This window comes from Ranitomeya variabilis, chromosome 2 (assembly GCF_051348905.1).
Source record: "Ranitomeya variabilis isolate aRanVar5 chromosome 2, aRanVar5.hap1, whole genome shotgun sequence".
NCBI classification, from domain to species: domain Eukaryota; kingdom Metazoa; phylum Chordata; class Amphibia; order Anura; family Dendrobatidae; genus Ranitomeya; species Ranitomeya variabilis.
This window is the reverse complement of record NC_135233.1, coordinates 84,992,731-85,010,632: the sequence shown is the minus strand read 5'-3', so window position 1 is coordinate 85,010,632 and position 17,902 is coordinate 84,992,731. Positions and strand designations below refer to the sequence as shown.

The window sequence follows — 17,902 nt, the reverse complement described above, 5'->3', positions numbered from 1 at the left end:
AGTAACATTTGTCAGTTTTTCGTATGGATAGCACTTTGGGAAACTCCTTACGTAGCGCAGTCAGACGTCTGCTCAGTTAGCCGTGGATACATCTGCATAGGTTATTCAGAATAAAACTTTGATGTTTCTTTTCACTGCCCTATCTATGCGATGTTAAGCCTACGTGATCAATAATCGTATACTTTGATGACAGGTTTTGACCAGTTGTTGAACTTATGTCAGTAAATCATTTCAAACTGCTTCAATCAAGACAGATGTTAAAAGAGATGAATTCATCGTTTGTTGCATTTGTGTCATTTGTTGCAGGCAGCGAGCACACAATCAATTTACTTTACAAGTGGTCCCAAAACACAATCAGCAAAATACAACAGAATCGGCTTAAAAAATTGCATGATTTAGAAGAGATCATCTGATTAGGAAATCCCGTCCCAGTGATTAGATGTTTGCAAGGGAGGAAACGGCAGAATTTCCATTGTTCTACTTTAACTATATAGGGGGCTCTGCATCTGCTTTTCATTATGGTTAATAGTGGGGTGTTGAAGAGTAATTAAACTTTTGTGCATTTTTTCATATTTGCAAGGTTGAGACCACCACTGAAGCACAATAGACCCTGAAGAGTGCGCCGCTCCTGAGACAGAAGCGCACAGGTTCTGCTTGAGCGCACACTCACTGCGGATTCAATAGAAGCCATATGTTTCTTAGCTTCATACCCTCCGCTTTCTGCTGAATGTGTCCTCCACTCTGTGCCCTCCTGTCTCACGGGCTGCACACTGTTCAGGGCTCCTCTGTGTATTTCAGTAGCACTATTGCGAATGAGACCATAAGGAATCTTAAGAACGCAGGAAAATCTTCAGTGTAAACTATCCCGCAATGCAGATTTTATATACTTGAATTGCGAATCTTCACTATTTCTATTCTGCGGTAAAGGTGAATTCAATATGAAATGTTTTAGTGACCCATTATGGTCGTAAACAATAAATACATTTAAAAAATAAAAAGAAATATGAAAAAAACACAAAAATTAAAAATGTAAACCCCATTCATCCAGAAAATAACTTTTTTTTTTACTGCCAGTAAAAGTGCATGTTTGTTAAATCCAGAAATTGTGCTTGGTCAGGAATGGGGGAGGGGAACAATGGCCCGGTCCTGAACTAGTTAAAAGAGAAGGAGCTTTTTGGTAGGTGAGGTTTACAGACTCCCTGTCAGAACAACCTTAGGCCGGGGTCACACTTGCGAGTGCAATGTGAGAAACTCGCGCATCAATACCCGGCACTCAGGACCGGAGCGTTCAGCTGCATGTATTTCTGTGCAACCGCACGCTCAGGTCCCAAGTGCCGGCGGCAGTGCCGAGTATTGATGAGCGAGTTTCTCGCATTGCACTCGCAAGTGTGACGCCGGCCTTTCTCACAGATTCGGCAACCTGTAGTGAAACAAAGAGCCTGTACAAGCCAAAAGGTGCCATTTTTTTAAATGACCCTCAAGTTCAAAAATGAATCAAGCCAAAAATTCATGCATTTAAAGAATCACTCCCATCAAAGTTTTTATCCTATTAACCCCTTCATGACCTTGGGATTTTCCGTTTTTCGTGTTTGTTTTTCGCTCCCCTCCTTCCCAGAGCCAAAACTTTTTTATTTTTCCATCAACATGGTCATGTGAGGGCTTATTTTTTGCGGGACGAGTTTAGCTTTTGAATGACATCACTGGTTTTACCATGTCGTGTACTTGAAATTGGGACAAAAATTCCAAGTGCGGTGAAATTGCAAAAAAAGTGCAATCCCACACTTGTTTTTTGTTTGGCTTTTTTGCTAGGTTCAGTAATTGGTAAAACTGACCTGATATTATGATTTTCCCGGTCATAACGAGTTCATAGATACCAAACATGTCTAGGTTATCTTTTATCTAAGTGGTGAAAAAAAATTCCAAACTTTGCTAAAAAAAAAAAAAAATTGCGCCATTTTATGATACCCGTAGTGTCTTCATTTTTCGTGATCTGGGGTCGGGTGAGGGCTTATTTTATGCGTGCCGAGCTGGCGTTTTTAATTATACCATTTCGGTGCAGATGCGTTCTTTTCATCACCCGTTATTGCATTTTATTGAAATGTCGCAGCGACCAAAAAAACGTTTTGATTTTTTTTCTCGCTACGCCGTTTAGCGATCAGGTTAATGCTTTTTTTTATTGATAGATCGGGCAATTCTGAACGCGGTGATACCAAATATGTGTAGGTTTGATTTTTTTCTTATTGTTTTATTTTGAATGGGGCGAAAGGGGGGGGATTTAAACTTTTATATTTTTTTTATTTTTTTCACATTTTTTTTCACTTTTTTTTTAAACTTTTGCCATGCTTCAATAGCCTCCATGGGAGGCTAGAAGCTGGCACAACTCAATCGGCTCTGCTACATAGCAGCGATCATCAGATCGCTTCTATGTAGCTGAAATGCAGGTGTGCTATGAACGCCGACCACAGGGTGGCGCTCACAGCAAACCGGCATCAGTAACCATAGAGGTCTCAAGACCTCTATGGTTACTATGCAGAAGCATCGCTGACCCCCGATCATGTGACGGGGTCGTCGATGCGCTCATTTTCGGCCCGAAGGCCAGAAGTGCCGGTTAAATGCTGCTGTCTGTGTTTGACAGCGGCATTTAAGTAGTTAATAGCGGCGGGTGAATCGCGATTTCATCCGCCACTATTGCGGGCACATGTCAGCTGTTCAAAACAGCTGACATGTCCCGGCTTTGATGCAGGCTCACCGCCGGAGTTCTGCATCAAAGCGCGGTATCTGACCTCGGACGTACTATCCCGTCCGAGGTCAGAAAGGGGTTAATATACTGAACAAAAAAATAAATGTAACCCTTTTTTTCTGCTCCCATTTTTAATGAGCTGAACTCAAAGATCTAAGACTTTTTCTATGGACACAAAAGGCTTTTTTTTTCTTAAATATTGTTCACAATTTTGTCTAAATCTGTGTTAGTGAGCATTTCTCCTTGGCCGAGATAATCCATCCACCTCACCAGTGTGGCATATCCAGCTGCAAATTAGACACATGATTATTGCACAGGTGGGCCTTAGGGTGGTCACAATAAAAGGCCATTCTAAAATGTGCAGTTTTACTGTATGGGTGGTCTGGGAGGGTCAGAAAACCAGTCAGTGTCTGATATGGCCAACATTTGTATCACGCAGTGCAATACATCTCCTTCGCATAGAGTTGATCGGGTTGTTGATTGAGGCCTGTGGAGTGTTGGTCCTCTCCTCTTCAATGGCCGTGGGAAGATGCTGGATATTGGCAGGAACTTGAACACACTATTGTTTACTCCGATCCAGAGCATCTCAAACATGCTCAATGGGACATCTCAAACATGCTCCTCCCCCTGCCAGGGACTTTTGCAGTGACTCGTGACTCATACAGGGAAAATTGACCTCCTGTTTCTACATAGAGCATAGAAGGATTCAATTAGTCAGTTTTTCATCACGTGATGTCATAGACTTAATAGAAAAGAAAATAATTAGCTGGGTAGAAAGGCGAAACGAGCAATTGTAAGTACACAGTTCTGTATGATATGATGACTGCAATACAGCTCTGCCAAAAATTAAGAGAAAACTGCAAAATGTTCAGTTTGTCTGATTTTTCTCTTTATAGGTATAGTTTTTAATAAAATGTAAATTGTTCATTTATTCTATAAACTTCTGACAACATGTCTCCGAATTTCCAAGCGATAAATTGTGTATTTATTTTCTGAAAAGGAGAAATGGTCAAAATAAAAAAAAATGCATTGCTTGCAGACCTCAAATAATGCAAAGAAAACAAGTTCATAATCATTTAGAAACAACAATACTAATGTTTAAACTCAGGAAGAGTTCAGAAATCAATATTTTGTGGAATAACCATGATTTTTAATCACAGCTCTCATGCGTCTTGGCATGCTTTCCACCAGTCTTTCACACTGCTTCTGGCATAAAAATGTAAGCAGTTCTTTGATGGCTTACATCCTCTTGATTACATTCCAGAGGTTTCAATGGGGTTCAGGTCTGGAGATTGGGCAGCCCATGACAGGGCTTTGATGTGGTGGTCTCTTAATTTTTACCAGAGCTGTATATTAAGAGGATAAAAATTTTGATTTGAGGAGTGATTCTTTAGGTAAAAAATAAATTGTCTTCAAAGGCCTCTATTTTTTTTAGTTCACTATAATGTATTCTGATTTTTGAAGGACGGCTAACTTGCTGCAGCCTGTCCGCTTTGGCTTCTGATCGAACTGGTCAACCAGGGACACGGCAGTTTTTGCTCAGAGCAATAGAATAGAAAACGTTTCTATTACTCAGGATTGGAAGTATTTTTAGCACACGCACTCACTCGGATCCATGTTGAGAAGCATATTTGATAAGACGATGCTTTATAAAATGCCAGATGAATAGTGTTATTTTTATCCTGTGATAAATGTACAAATGTGTCAAGTATATCTTCATGTGAGAAATCATCTACATACAGTAATAATAATCACAGCCCATGGTCAGAGGATTGGTATTGTTCGGCTGCTTTGTCCGCTCACAGAGCCATGGTTTCCTGCACCTTGTTCTCTTTGAGAAAGGCCAACGTATAAACGGAGCTGCCGAAACCACACGATCGGACGGTGCCATTGTCTTCCGAGCAATATAATAAATGAATAAAGCCAAACCTATTTCATGTATTGAGTTACATTATAGTTTTCTGTATTTTTGTATGGAAGGTAAAGGAAGTAAAAGGGGCAGCACAATGGCTCAGTGGTTAGCACCGTGGCTTTGTAGCACTGGGATCCTGCGTTCAAACCCCACCAAGGACAACATCTACAAGGAGTTTGTATGTTCTCCCCATGTTTTTGTGGGTTTCCTCCAGGTTCTCGGTTTCCACCCACTTTCTAAAGACATACTGATAGGGAATTTAGATTGTGAGCCCCTTGAGGACAGTGCCGATAATGGCTGTAAAGCGCTATCGAATTAATGGCGCTGTATAAGAAAGTAAAATAAAACGAAGGTCGTAAATGAAAAAATATAAGCATAGTAAGCATTTTGTTTTCTGTATTTTTAAACAAATCTGTTACCGGATTTCACACTACAAACTGCGTGTAGTATGAGAACCACGGATAGCGTTCGTCCAAAACTGGTCGCGTCAGGCAGAGATAAGCAGCAGCTCTCACTGTGGTGGACACAGTCTGTCCATGTGTTATGTGCCAGGTATTCACTTCAATCACTACGTTATACTACATTTCATCCATTTTGGCTTCTGCAGATAAAATTATTATTTATTTATAATGCACCATTGATACCATGTTGATGTACATGAGAAGGGGTTACATCAAAATACAGATGTCATTTACAGTAGACAATCTAGCAATGATAGACCGGTACAGAGGAAGAGGACCCTTCCTTTTGGGCTTACATTCTACAGGATGATGGGGAGGAGGAGACAGCAGGTTGGGGGTTTCAGTAGCTCTGGTGCTGATGAGGAGGCAGCTCGGCCATTGCATCTTTCTTGAAGAGATGGGTTTTCAGGTTCAGTCTGAAGGATCCAAATGTAGTGGACAATCGGTCGTGTTGGGGAGCAGAATTCCAGAGGATGGGGGATATTCGGGAGAAGTCTTGGAGGTGATTGGGTGAGGAATGAATTCGTGTGAAGGAAAGAAAGAGATCTTAGGAGGACCAGAGATTACGCGAGGGAATATATCGGGAGATATAAAAAAAAAAATAAGCAACTTCTCCATTCAAAAACAGCCCAGAAAACTCAGGGTGCTATTCATTATTGCACTTACGGTTATTTTTTTGTCTAGCTTTTTCAATTTTATTATTTTTTTTTTTTAGTTACGCCTATTTTGAAGGCCATTTTTTTTGTCTGTTTTTCTTTCTGTTCTCCATTATTGGTGGTAGTTTTAGTAATCCAGCTGATTTATTATTTGAAACATGTAGAAAATTAGCCGATTTTTTTTGTATATACTGTAGGTATTCCATTCCTCTCCCCAGGAATGTTTTTTTTAAATTTTTTCTATATGCCAGAAATTTTGTCGCAAATGTTAATAGGTGTATGCCACTTTCTAACAACTCATGCCCCTTTTAAAATAACAAACATTTTTTATATTGCCCAATAATCATGAACCCTCTTGCACCATTTGGAATAATTAAGCAAAAAGAAACATCACCCAATACCGCAAGACAGCAAAAAGAAAAGTGACTTAAAAAAACACAAAGGAAGAATCGTGCCCGGGAGCCTTTCATGATAAAGGCGTTAGCTGACTTCAGCATGGCCTCTGTAAGGGCAGGGGCAGATGGCCGTAAATTCTCACATCCGAGAGAATAGGGCCAATTATGCAAATGGAACTCTGATCAAACTCAGATCCGAGTGTCAGCATATTGTGATCCGATTCTCTCAGATGAGAGCACCATAGTGCCGGTGAGAAGATGGAGAACAAGATTTCTCTATCTTCTCCATAGTATCAATGCACTGAAATCGGACTGAACTCAGTTGTCATCAGAGTGCAGTCCGATATCTCCCATGCGTTTATTTACCTGCATTTCTGGGTGTGATCTGGATATTGGATCAAACTTAGCATGCAGCGATTTTTTCCTTAGACACACTCTGTCCGAGGGGAAAAATCAGACATGTGCACAGCCACAAAGAATAACATTGGTCCAACTACGATCTGATGTTTTGATCGAAAATACACTTGTCTGCACCTGCCTTAAGGCAATTCATTAACCAACAAATTACGTAGCACTCTGTAGCGCTATAGCATGCAAACATGAAATATGTGACATTTGAATTCCATTACTGCTCTAGAAAATGGGAAACATTGAGAATACTTAGCGCATAAATCGGCCAATTCATGTGTACCCAGCAACGACGATAAGGTGATTATTGCTGCTGGGAACCTGCCTAATGTGAATCCTCTCTTAGGCCGGTTTCACACGTCAGTGGCTCCGGTACGTGAGGTGACAGTTTCCTCACGTACCGGAGCCACTGGCACACGTAGACCCATTAAAATCAATGCATCTGTGCAGATGTCATTGATTTTTTGCGGACCGTGTCTCCGTGTGCCAAACACGGAGACATGTCAGTGTTCGTGGGAGCGCACGTATTACACGGACCCATTAAAGTCAATGGGTCTGTGTAAAACACGGACCACACACGGACCTTCTCTGTGTGCAGTCCATGTGGCGTGCAGGAGACAGCGCTACAGTAAGCGCTGTCCCCCCCACATGGTGCTGAAGCCGCGATTCATATCTTCTGTGCAGCAGTGGGTCACGTGGGGCCGCCGATTAGAGTCATGAATATGTGGCTCCACCTCCCATAGGGGTGGAGCCGCCTATTAATGACTGTAAATGAGCGGCCCCACGTGACCGCATACAGTAGAAGGCGCGGCCAGCACAGGAAGCAGTGACAGCCAACGAGGGAAGCGGGTGAGTATTTTCAGAACAGCGGGGGGGCGCACAGGGGGTGGGAGGGCGGCGGACAGATAGATCTTTCTTTTAAACACTATTATTCATATCTTCTATGCAGCAAACGCTGCTGCACAGAAGATATGAATCGCGGCTTCAGCACGATGCAGTGTACCACACGCGTGGGTACCACACGCTCCGTGTGGTACCCACTCGGCACACGGGCGGCACACGTGTGCCGCACGTATGGCCTATGTGAGCTCACGGGCACACGGACACGTATAACTCCGGTAACGATTTTTTTCCGGTACCGGAATTATCTGGACGTGTGGGACAGCCCTTAGGCTGAAGCCTACATTTTTATGGGAAGGTAGGATACTACTATAATAAAAATCGCCTGTGGCTGATGGATGGAGGGCTCAGTCAGAGAGCCTATGTATACAAATGTCAAAAGACTGACTCACTTCCAAACAGAAATCAGGTGTGCCATCTCCATATATAACCAACAAATAAAGTAGCACTCTGTAGCGCTATAGCCTGAAAACATGAAATATATGAAATTTTAATTGCATTATAGCTCTGGAAAATATAAAAAATTTAAAATACTTATATTGGCCAATTTATGTGTACCCGGCAGCCACAATAACGTTTCAATCACAGAGCTTATTTATACAAATAGGAAAAAAAATCGGACATGTGCAGAGCCCCATAGAATAACATTGGTCCAAGTGTGATCCGATGTTTTGTCGCATCGCACTTGGATAGAAAATACACTCGTCTGCACCTGCCCTAAGGTAATTAATTGTTGCATCCCGATCCCCCAGTTCAGCTTTTAGGGAGATACAAAAACTTGTCCTCACTTCTTTTTAATTAATGAATTAACTGCACCATCACTATGTACGTTTTGTTGACTTTCGTTAATTGCCGCTCCTGGACCTTTTTAGGTAAAGAAAGCGGAGATAATAATAAAAATAAACGTTTTAATTTCTTTTAACACATTTTCTACTCCCAAGGGACTTGCAGAGAATTGCTCAGCATCTCAAGCATCAGGAGTTTATCTTGACTGTTCTATAACAGATGGCATGTGGCAAGATTAGCATGCCTGTCAGAGCCAACGTTTCAAAACACAGCATTTAATCCCCCCGGAATACAAGCAGAATGTATGAATACTCATAATGTGAATTGGCATGCCTCTGACTTTTCATTCAAATTAGATCAGTGTAGTTTAAAATCACATCAATTAAACACATAGGGGGAAGCACCATGTCAGAAATTCTGGTCCAGAAATTCACAAGTCCTCCTGCCTCACAAGCAAAGTTCCGTGTAGAACGGTAATAATTGATGCTGGTTATCGGGGGACAACGGACAGGCCATATTTAGGAAATTCCTGAGAGTAAAGGTCTCCCTGCAGAGGTAGTCCCCAAAATATAAGTGCTTCTCCCCACCTGGTACCACACCTTCAGGACTGAAGGGTCAAGCACCTTCACATTTGCATCCTCACCTCCATCTATAACAGGAGGAGTACCATCTGCCGCATCCATCACATGAAGGACCAAATTGAAGTTTAAGAGTATGTTCACTCATCTTCTTTTTTTGCATGGATTTCGAAACAGATCCACTTTAAAAAAACAAACAAACCTCTGTGTTAGAATGTTTTACCAAATCCTGCGAATACGACAAGCATATAATGCACAAGTTAAAATAAATACCATCTCCATTGAGAATCATCCCATAGCAGATGCAAGGGCCACTGCCGGTACTACAAAAGGCCTAATTTCATATATATACAGGCATTTACTAACCATACATCTATACAAAGTGGGAAGAGCATGTGGGTCCCATAGAACAGTGGTGGGATGTGTTGGAGTGAACACCTTAGTTGTCCACTCCCAAATTTTTCTTAGACATAGGGTTTATAGAACCCTAAGTATTCTCTTTAAAATAGGACTAAGAATAGATGACTCCTGCCCACGATGTGGTTGCGGTGGCGCTCATCTGATGTATATGGTACGGAAGTGTCCAAAATTAGGGACCTACTAGAAAGGAATAGTAAGATACAAATGCAACTGTGACCCAAAATCTGTATTCATGGTATCTTAGAAGATGGGGTGGATTTGGACTCCCCCATGGCAATAGAATCTTAGAAGAACTAAAAGCCGTAATAATACCCTACCTATGGAAAGAGGAGCAAATATCAAAAGAAAGGCACTAAATGTATAAACATGTGGGAACAATGGCTGACTACTCCAGGTGTTGCTTCATAAACCTCCTAAGGAACCCGGCTCTAGGCCGCACATTGGTTGCTTTGCATTAAACAAGATACTCTCGGAGAATGAGGCATAAATGGAATACATGTACATGAATAACTGAATATTAAACACTTTCCCGGTATATGAATGGATACAATCGAGATATAAGTACACTGTGACGTAAGGAAAAGGAGAGCAGACAGCCAGGAGAAATTATATGTTCTTTCGTTATTCATCTGGTTTGGTTATAATTTGTGATTATTCATCAATGTATATAAATGTAAACTGATCATGGTTGAGAATGTTGTTGAACATTATTTGGTATTTTATATTATACATTGTATTGTTTTTTACTTATTATGTTCTGTAATTTTCTAATGTTTGTATAACAAAATTAAAAAAAAATCAAAATGTTTGTTACCGTTTTTGGTGCTTATAAAAATGATATGATTACAAAAAAAAAATTCTGTATGTAATACTCTAATGAAAGATGTCTGAAACCCGCAACTCGGGGGCTGCATGCAGCCTCTAAGGCCATGTGTACACGCTGCGGATTCCATTGCGGAATTTTCCGCAGCGGATTTTGAAAACCGCTGCGGTTTTTACTGCGGATTTATCCCGGTTTCTTTTGCGGTTTCCTCTGCGGGTTTTCACCTGCAGATGTCTATTGGAGCAGGTGCAAACCCGCAGCGGAATCCGCACAAAGAATTAACATGCTGCGGAAAATAAACCGCTGTGTTTCCGCGCGTTTTTTTCCGCAGCATGTGCACTGCGGATTTGATTTCCCATAGCTTTACATTGTACTGTAAACTCATGGGAAACCGCTGCGGACCCGCAGTGTGTGCACATACTCTAAGGGTATGTTTCCACGGTAAGTTAACGCTGCTTGTTTGACGCTGCAGCGTCAAACAAGCAGCGTCCAGATGTTCCAGCATAGTGGAGGGGATTTTATGAAATCCCGTCTCCACTATGCGTGGAAACACGCATGCGGTGGCCCTGCGACTCCGGACATGCTGCGCATCTTTTCAGATCGCAGCATGTCCGTACACCTTGCGGGGACGCAGCGTCCCCACAAGGCATATCACAGGGCGCTATGGGAGGGGGGGCGATGATCCCGGATGTGTACTGTACACATCCGGCACCATCGCGTCCCAGAAAGGGGGCGGGGCTTAGCACCGAGCGGCTTCGCCGCTGCGGCGATACCGCCGCCCCGCCGGACCGTGGAGCCATACCCTTAGGCTACTTTCACACTAGCGTCGTGCACTGCACGTCGCAATGCGACTTGCCGACGCAACGACGCTAGCGTTGAAAGCGCCGCACAACGGGGGCAGCGGATGCAGTTTTTCAACGCATCCACTGCCCCATTGTAAGGTCCGGGGGGGAGGGGGCGGAGTTCCAACCGCGCATGCGCGGTCGGAAATGGCGGACCGTCGGCACAAAAAAACGTTGCATGTAGCGTTTTTTTGTGCCGACGGTCCGCCAAAACACGACGAATCCGTCGCACGACGGATGCGACGTGTGGCAATCCGTCGCAATGCGTCGCTAATGCAAGTCAGTGGAGAAAAAACGCATCCTGCAAGCACTTTTGCAGGATGCGTTTTTTTCTCCAAAACGACGCATTGCGACGGAGGCCAAACGACGCTAGTGTGAAAGTAGCCTAAAGCTGTCATCTGTGGGCCACGGGACATCCTCAGGATATTAGAGAGCACAATGTGTCAGAACAGGCGAAGTGTCAGCGTTAAGCTGACAGAGCTAATATCCTGCAGTATAGGCGTATTGCAGTAAAAGTTAAAGTCCCTTATAGGAACTAAATAAAAAGAATAAAAGGGAAAAAAATGTGAAAATATATAAATAAATATGACATATACCGGAAAAATATTTTGGCACTATAAAACTTCTGTTTTATGTAGATATGAAAGTAAACAAACAAAAAAAGGATACGACTGGTATTGTGCCTCCGATGTACATCGTAGGGGAAAAAAATAAAAACTGTGTGAAAAGTGTAGCATTTTCATCATTTCATCATACTGACACATAAAAAAAATTCTAAAAAAATTATTGACTGAAACCGTCATGGCCCATTATCCCAGACGAGTTTGAGAACCCTACCCAAATGGATGATCTGCATGATGTACTATTTTTTGTAGCAATATAGGGTCATACACGGATGTGAACAGAGACTTTTCTTACTATTTTGTCTCCCCAAAAGTGATTTACATATATGTGCTGCTTTTTTTAGCAGCATGGTATTAATGCTTGCATTCCTAATATTATTACAATATTTTTTATTATTGCCAGTTGTCTCTGTTTATTGTATAACAGTGAAGCAGATTTATTAAGTTTTCTTTCTTTTTTTCACAGGTGAACATTTTGCCACAGTTAGTTAAGTTGTTCACTGCTTACAAGTTTTACGCCGCCTGCTCGGTGAGTAGTAAAAATATGTTTTTTGTGTTCAATCATAATAATGATTATAAAGATTACTACCAAGTCCAATGCCATTTCTCCCCCTTCTCTTTGTCACCAGGTACATGTTCGGTTTCTTTTTCACATGTGGTTTCAATGGCTCTAAAAATTGTTTCTTATTTGGATACTTTGAATGTAATTTCTTTATATATATATTTTTTATGATTTCGAGGAAAATCTAAGGGAAAATGGAAATATGTGTCTGTTTTTAACATTTTTTTTTTACAAGTAAAAACGAACACTAAATTAAATTTTGCGATAAATTGTGTCCTTCTTTCCGTAGAAAATAGTTTTATGAATCAAACACACAGGGTTTTACTCAACAGGGGCAATTTATTTTTTGTCATTTATTTCACACTAGATGGTGGCCCGATTCGAACGCATCGGGTATTCTAGAATATGTATGTATATAGCAGCCACATAGTATATAGCACAGGACACATAGTATATAGGAGCCACGTAGTATATAGCAGCCACGCAGTATATAACACAGCCACGTAGTATATAACACAGCCCACGTAATGTATAGCACAGGCCACGCAGTATATAACACAGCCACGTAGTATATAACACAGCCCACGTAATGTATAGCACAGGCCACGCAGTATATAACACAGCCCACGCAGTATATAACACAGCCAACCACTATATAACACAGCCCACGCAGTATATAACACAGCACACACAGTATATAACACTGCCCACGTAGTATATAGCAGCCATGCAGTATATAACACAGCCCACGCAGTATATAACACAACCCACGTAATATATAGCACAGCCCACGCAGTATATAACACAGCACACGCAGTATATAACACTGCCCACGTAGTATGTAGCAGCCACGCAGTATATAACACAGCCCACGCAGTATATAACACAGCCCACGTAATATATAGCACAGCCCACGCAGTATATAACACTGCCCACGTAGTATATAGCAGCCACGCAGTATATAACCCAGCCCATGCAGTATATAACACAGCCCACGCAGTATATAACACAGCCCATGCAGTATATAACACTGCCCATGTAGTATATAACACTGCCCACGTAGTATATAGCAGCCACGCAGTATATAACAGCCCACGTAGTATATAGCAGTGTGGGCACCATATCCGTGTTAAAAAAAATAATTAAAATAAAGAATAGTTATATACTCACTCTCCGGCGTCCAGCGAAGCTGTCCCGATGCACGCGCTGCTACCGCCAACTTCTGTTCCCAGAGATAAATTGCGAAATTACCCAGATGACTTAGCGGTCTTGCGAGACCGCTAAGTTTTTTAGGTAATTTCGCAATGCATCTCTGGGAACGGAAGCTGGCGGTAGCAGCGCGCGCATCGGCGGACGACGGAAGGTGAGAATAGCAGTTTTTTTGTTTTTTTATTATTTTTAACATTAGATTTTTTTTACTATTGATGCTGCATAGGCAGCATCAATAGTAAAAAGTTGGTCACACAGGGTTAATAGCAGCGTTAACGGAGTGCGTTAAACCAAGGCATAACACGGTCCGTTAACGCTGCCATTAACCCTGTGTGAGCGCTGACTGGAGGGGAGTATGGAGCGGGCGCCGGCCACTAACTGGACGGAAGTAGGGAGGGACTGATTCTCGGCCGGGCTGTGCCCGTCGCTGATTGGTCCAATCAGCGACTTGGGATTTATGTGACAGACAGACAGACAAACAGACAGACAAACAGACGGAAGTGCCCCTTAGACGATTATATACAGTACAGACCAAAAGTTTGGACACACCTTCTCATTTAAAGTTTTTTTTGTATTTTCATGACTATGAAAATTGTACATTCACACTGAAGGCATCAAAACTGTGAATTAACACATGTGCAATTATATACTTAACAAAAAAGTGTGAAACTATTGAAAATTATGTCTTATATTCTAGGTTCTTCACAGTAGCCACCTTTTGCTTTGATGACTGCTTTGCACACTCTTGGCATTCTCTTGATGAGCTTCAAGAGGTAATCACCAGGAATGGTTTTCACTTCACAGGTGTGCCCTGTCAGGTTTAATAAGTGCGATTTTTTGCCTTATAAATGGTGTTGGGACCATCAGTTGTGTTGAGCAGAAGTCTGGTGGATGCACAGCTGATAGTCCTACTGAATAGACTGTTAGAATTTGTATTATGGCAAGAAAAAAGCTGCTAAGTAAAGAAAAATGAGTGGCCATCATTACTTTAAGAGATGAAGGTCAGTCAGTCCGAAAAATTGGGAAAACTTTGAAAGTGTCCCCAAGTGCAATGGCAAAAACCATCAAGTGCTACAAAGAAACTGGCTCATATGAGGACCGCCCCAGGAAAGGAAGACCAAGAGTCACCTCTGCTTCTGAGGATAAGTTTATCCGAGTCACCAGCCTCAGAAATTTCAGGATAACAGCAGCTCAGATTAGAGACCAGGTCAATGCCACACAGAGTTCTAGCAGCAGACACATCTCTACAACAACTGTTAAGAGGAGACTTTGTGCAGCAGGCCTTCATGGTAAAATATCTGCTAGGAAACCACTGCTAAGGACAGGGAACAAGCAGAAGAGACTTGTTTGGGCTAAAGAACACAAGGAATGGACATTAGACCAGTGGAAATCTGTGCTTTGCTCTGATGAGTCCAAATTTGAGATCTTTGGTTCCAACCACCGTGTCTTTGTGCGACGCAGAAAAGGTGAACTGATGGACTTTACATGCCTGGTTCCCACCGTGAAGCATGGAGGAGGAGGTGTGATGGTGTGGGGGTGCTTTGCTGGTGACACTGTTGGGGATTTATTCAAAATTGAAGGCATACTGAACCACCATGGCTGCCACAGCATCTTGCAGCGACATGCTATTCCATCCAGTTTGCGTTTAGTTGGACCATCAATTATTTTTCAACAGGACAATGACCTCAAACACACCTCTAGGCTGCGTAAGGGCTATTTGACCAAGAAGGAGAGAGATGGGGTGCTACGCCAGATGACCTGGCCTCCACAGATACCAGACCTGAACCCAATCGAGATGGTTTGGGGTGACCTGGACCGCAGAGTGAAGGCAAAAGGGCCAACAAGTGCTAAGCATCTCTGGGAACTCCTTCAAGATTGTTGGAAGAACATTCCTGGTGACTACCTCTTGAAGTTCAACAAGAGAATGCCAAGAGTGTGCAAAGCAGTCATCAAAGCAAAAGGTGGCTACTTTGAAGAACCTAGAATATAAGACATATTTTCAGTTGTTTCACACTTTTTTGTTAAGTATATAATTCCACATGTGTTAATTCATAGTTTTGATGCCTTCAGTGTGAATGTACAATTTTCATAGTCATGAAAATACAGAAAAATCTTTAAATGATAAAGGTGTGTCCAAACTTTTGGTCTGTACTGTACATAGATAGTGTGTCCCCCCCCCTCCCCCATAAGGTCATAAAATACCTTTGTGGGGCATTACAACATTTAAGTAAATTTTTTATTAATGCCTATTTCCCCTGTAACTCTGGCTGGTACATTAACCCCAGTTACAGGGCAAGTTCAGGCTTCTGTTTGTACTGCAGAGCTGATCTGGGTATTGTAAGTTATGTTATTCTCGTGACACATCACATGATTGTCAGGACAGGAGGAAGAAGCGTAGTTTCTGCTTCTTATACTGTATAACACAGCCACTGGTGGATGCAGACAGAAGAGGGCCCCTGTACAAGAACAGTATATGGGCCCTTTGCCATCCAATAGCTCATCATAATGCACAATTCCACATGTTTTCAAGGTGGAAATGGGCCCTCTCACCTCTTGGGCCGATGTGCGACTGTTCAGGTTGCACGCATGAGGTGAGGATCAAGGAAACTACGTAAAATCCAAACAAAAGGCTAATTTATATCTCTTCCAATTTTTTTGTGATATTAAACCAAAAATAGCAAGTCCCAGACTGCCCCTGCTCAGCCGGTGGTTTGGGAACATGCTGACATGTTATCTCCAGAAGAAGAGTGCTCCTGGTGTGAAACACGACTGAAGCGCTTCATCATAAACTAATGACATCCAGGACATAAGAACCGCTGACACCATGGAGAACAATCTCTCAAAAACATTTACATATCCATAGACATCAGCAGCTAATTGATAGAGGCTGAATCTGAGGAGCGTGTCTTGTAATGGTGCATGAAAGCGACATTCTGCCGTGACAATGCCTGTTCTTACCTTTCGGATGACAGTGTCTGCGACTTGCAGTCATTATTCCAAGGTTCCCATGGAGATCAGTGTGGTTCCAGCATACTAAAAAAACATTGATATCTGAATTTGCCACATATTATACATGTACCATTATCATATAATATTAATAACACAAATCTAAGAACAACTGGAAACACTTATAACACTGACTCATTGACGTATGCCGGTTTATTCTTAGCAGACAAGTGATCTCTCAATGCATGCTTCTGTTGCTGGCCAGAAATCTTTTTTAAGGTCCTTTTGAAAGAATTTAGAGCTGTTTATTAATCTTCCCTGTGGACACTTTACAAGGAGAACAGTGCAAAATTTGACTACACTGGAATCAAGCTCCAATTTCTTTCCACAGGTTGAACCCATCTGAGCCTAACATCTACTGGTGCTGTGGTTCTCCTGATGGTTCTCTTCTGCATTTACTGTGGGATGGCACCCTGATGTGACCTTAGTGGTCTATGGTTCTACGATTGCTTCAGTGGGTTTTGGGTATAGTCAGTTAATTTCTATCATGTATTATTATCATTATCAGTATTCTCCACTAAACTTGGAGTCTCCTACATGGTCTTACAGTTGTCTAATGTCTCTTCTAGAAACTAACTGCTGTCCTGTCTCTACAGGACTTAACGGCAGTGTCCAGTCTTTTGGTAAAGTTTTGCAGTTACTTTACATGACTACAGATTTCCGAATCCTCACAGCGCGCACACTGCATGCTGTCAGGATGCTCTAGCGGCATCGGACAGAGAGGCCAGTCATGTGTCCACGAGTATGCGATCTACATACTTGTGGTGGCATTCTGACTAGACATGCATGGCCTTGTTCAATTCACATGTAGTGAGGGGGGCCTGCACATGTCTAGTTTGAATGTGTCCGTAAGCATGCAAATTGCATACTTGTGATAACGTGACCACCGGCTCTCGCTCCCGACACTGGAGAACCTTGACAGTGTGTGGTGTGCACACTGTCAGGATTCAAAATTATGTGTCACATAGTGAATAGGGACTGTGAGCACCTACCTGATCCCTCGAACTAGGGGGCGCCCTAGGCTATCCCTGTCCCCCGGATTACCCCGAAAGGTGGAGATGCCAGGGTCACATACATTGCTATGCTCCTATCTTACCCTTACCTGTTCCCTCCCTCACCCAGGGAGGTGAGAGACCAAAGTGAATAGGATTACACTAACCAGACTGATGGGTAGACAGACAGGGATAAAAGAAAACTACAATCATACAAATACACTCTCAAAACTACAGAGTGGGAAACGGGGGAGAAATAGGAAGGAGATCCCAAATGGATGAGGATAAATTTGCAAACTCACACCAAGCAGAAATCTTCTGAACAACTCTCTAGACACTGAACTTCCCCTTCAACACCAAACCAGGAAGTGTGAACTATCACTGGCAATTCCCAAGTTCCTGTGGCAAGCATATATGACAGAGGGAAGTGGCAAATACTGAACAGCTGAGACAATTCAGGATGCAGAGCTCCAGGAGATCAACTGAAATGATTAACCCTTGCAATGACAGAACCTCCACTGTTTAATAAGATAGTGAAGCAGTTCTAATCAGTGCAGGTGTTCGTGTGACCAGACGCCGCAATCTTCTG

At 42.3% G+C, this 17,902-nt stretch overlaps 1 protein-coding gene across 9 annotated transcripts in view; it reads left to right on the top strand.

Moving 5' to 3' along the window:
* The window catches only part of PLCB4 (phospholipase C beta 4), a 329,182-nt gene that overhangs the window by 124,014 nt on the left and 187,266 nt on the right, over positions 1-17,902 (top strand). For all 9 annotated transcript variants that reach the window (XM_077282633.1, XM_077282628.1, XM_077282632.1 and 6 more), the window contains one exon: positions 12,011-12,073. The gene's annotated coding sequence lies outside the window, so the exon portion shown is untranslated. The remainder of the gene's footprint in view (positions 1-12,010; positions 12,074-17,902) is intronic.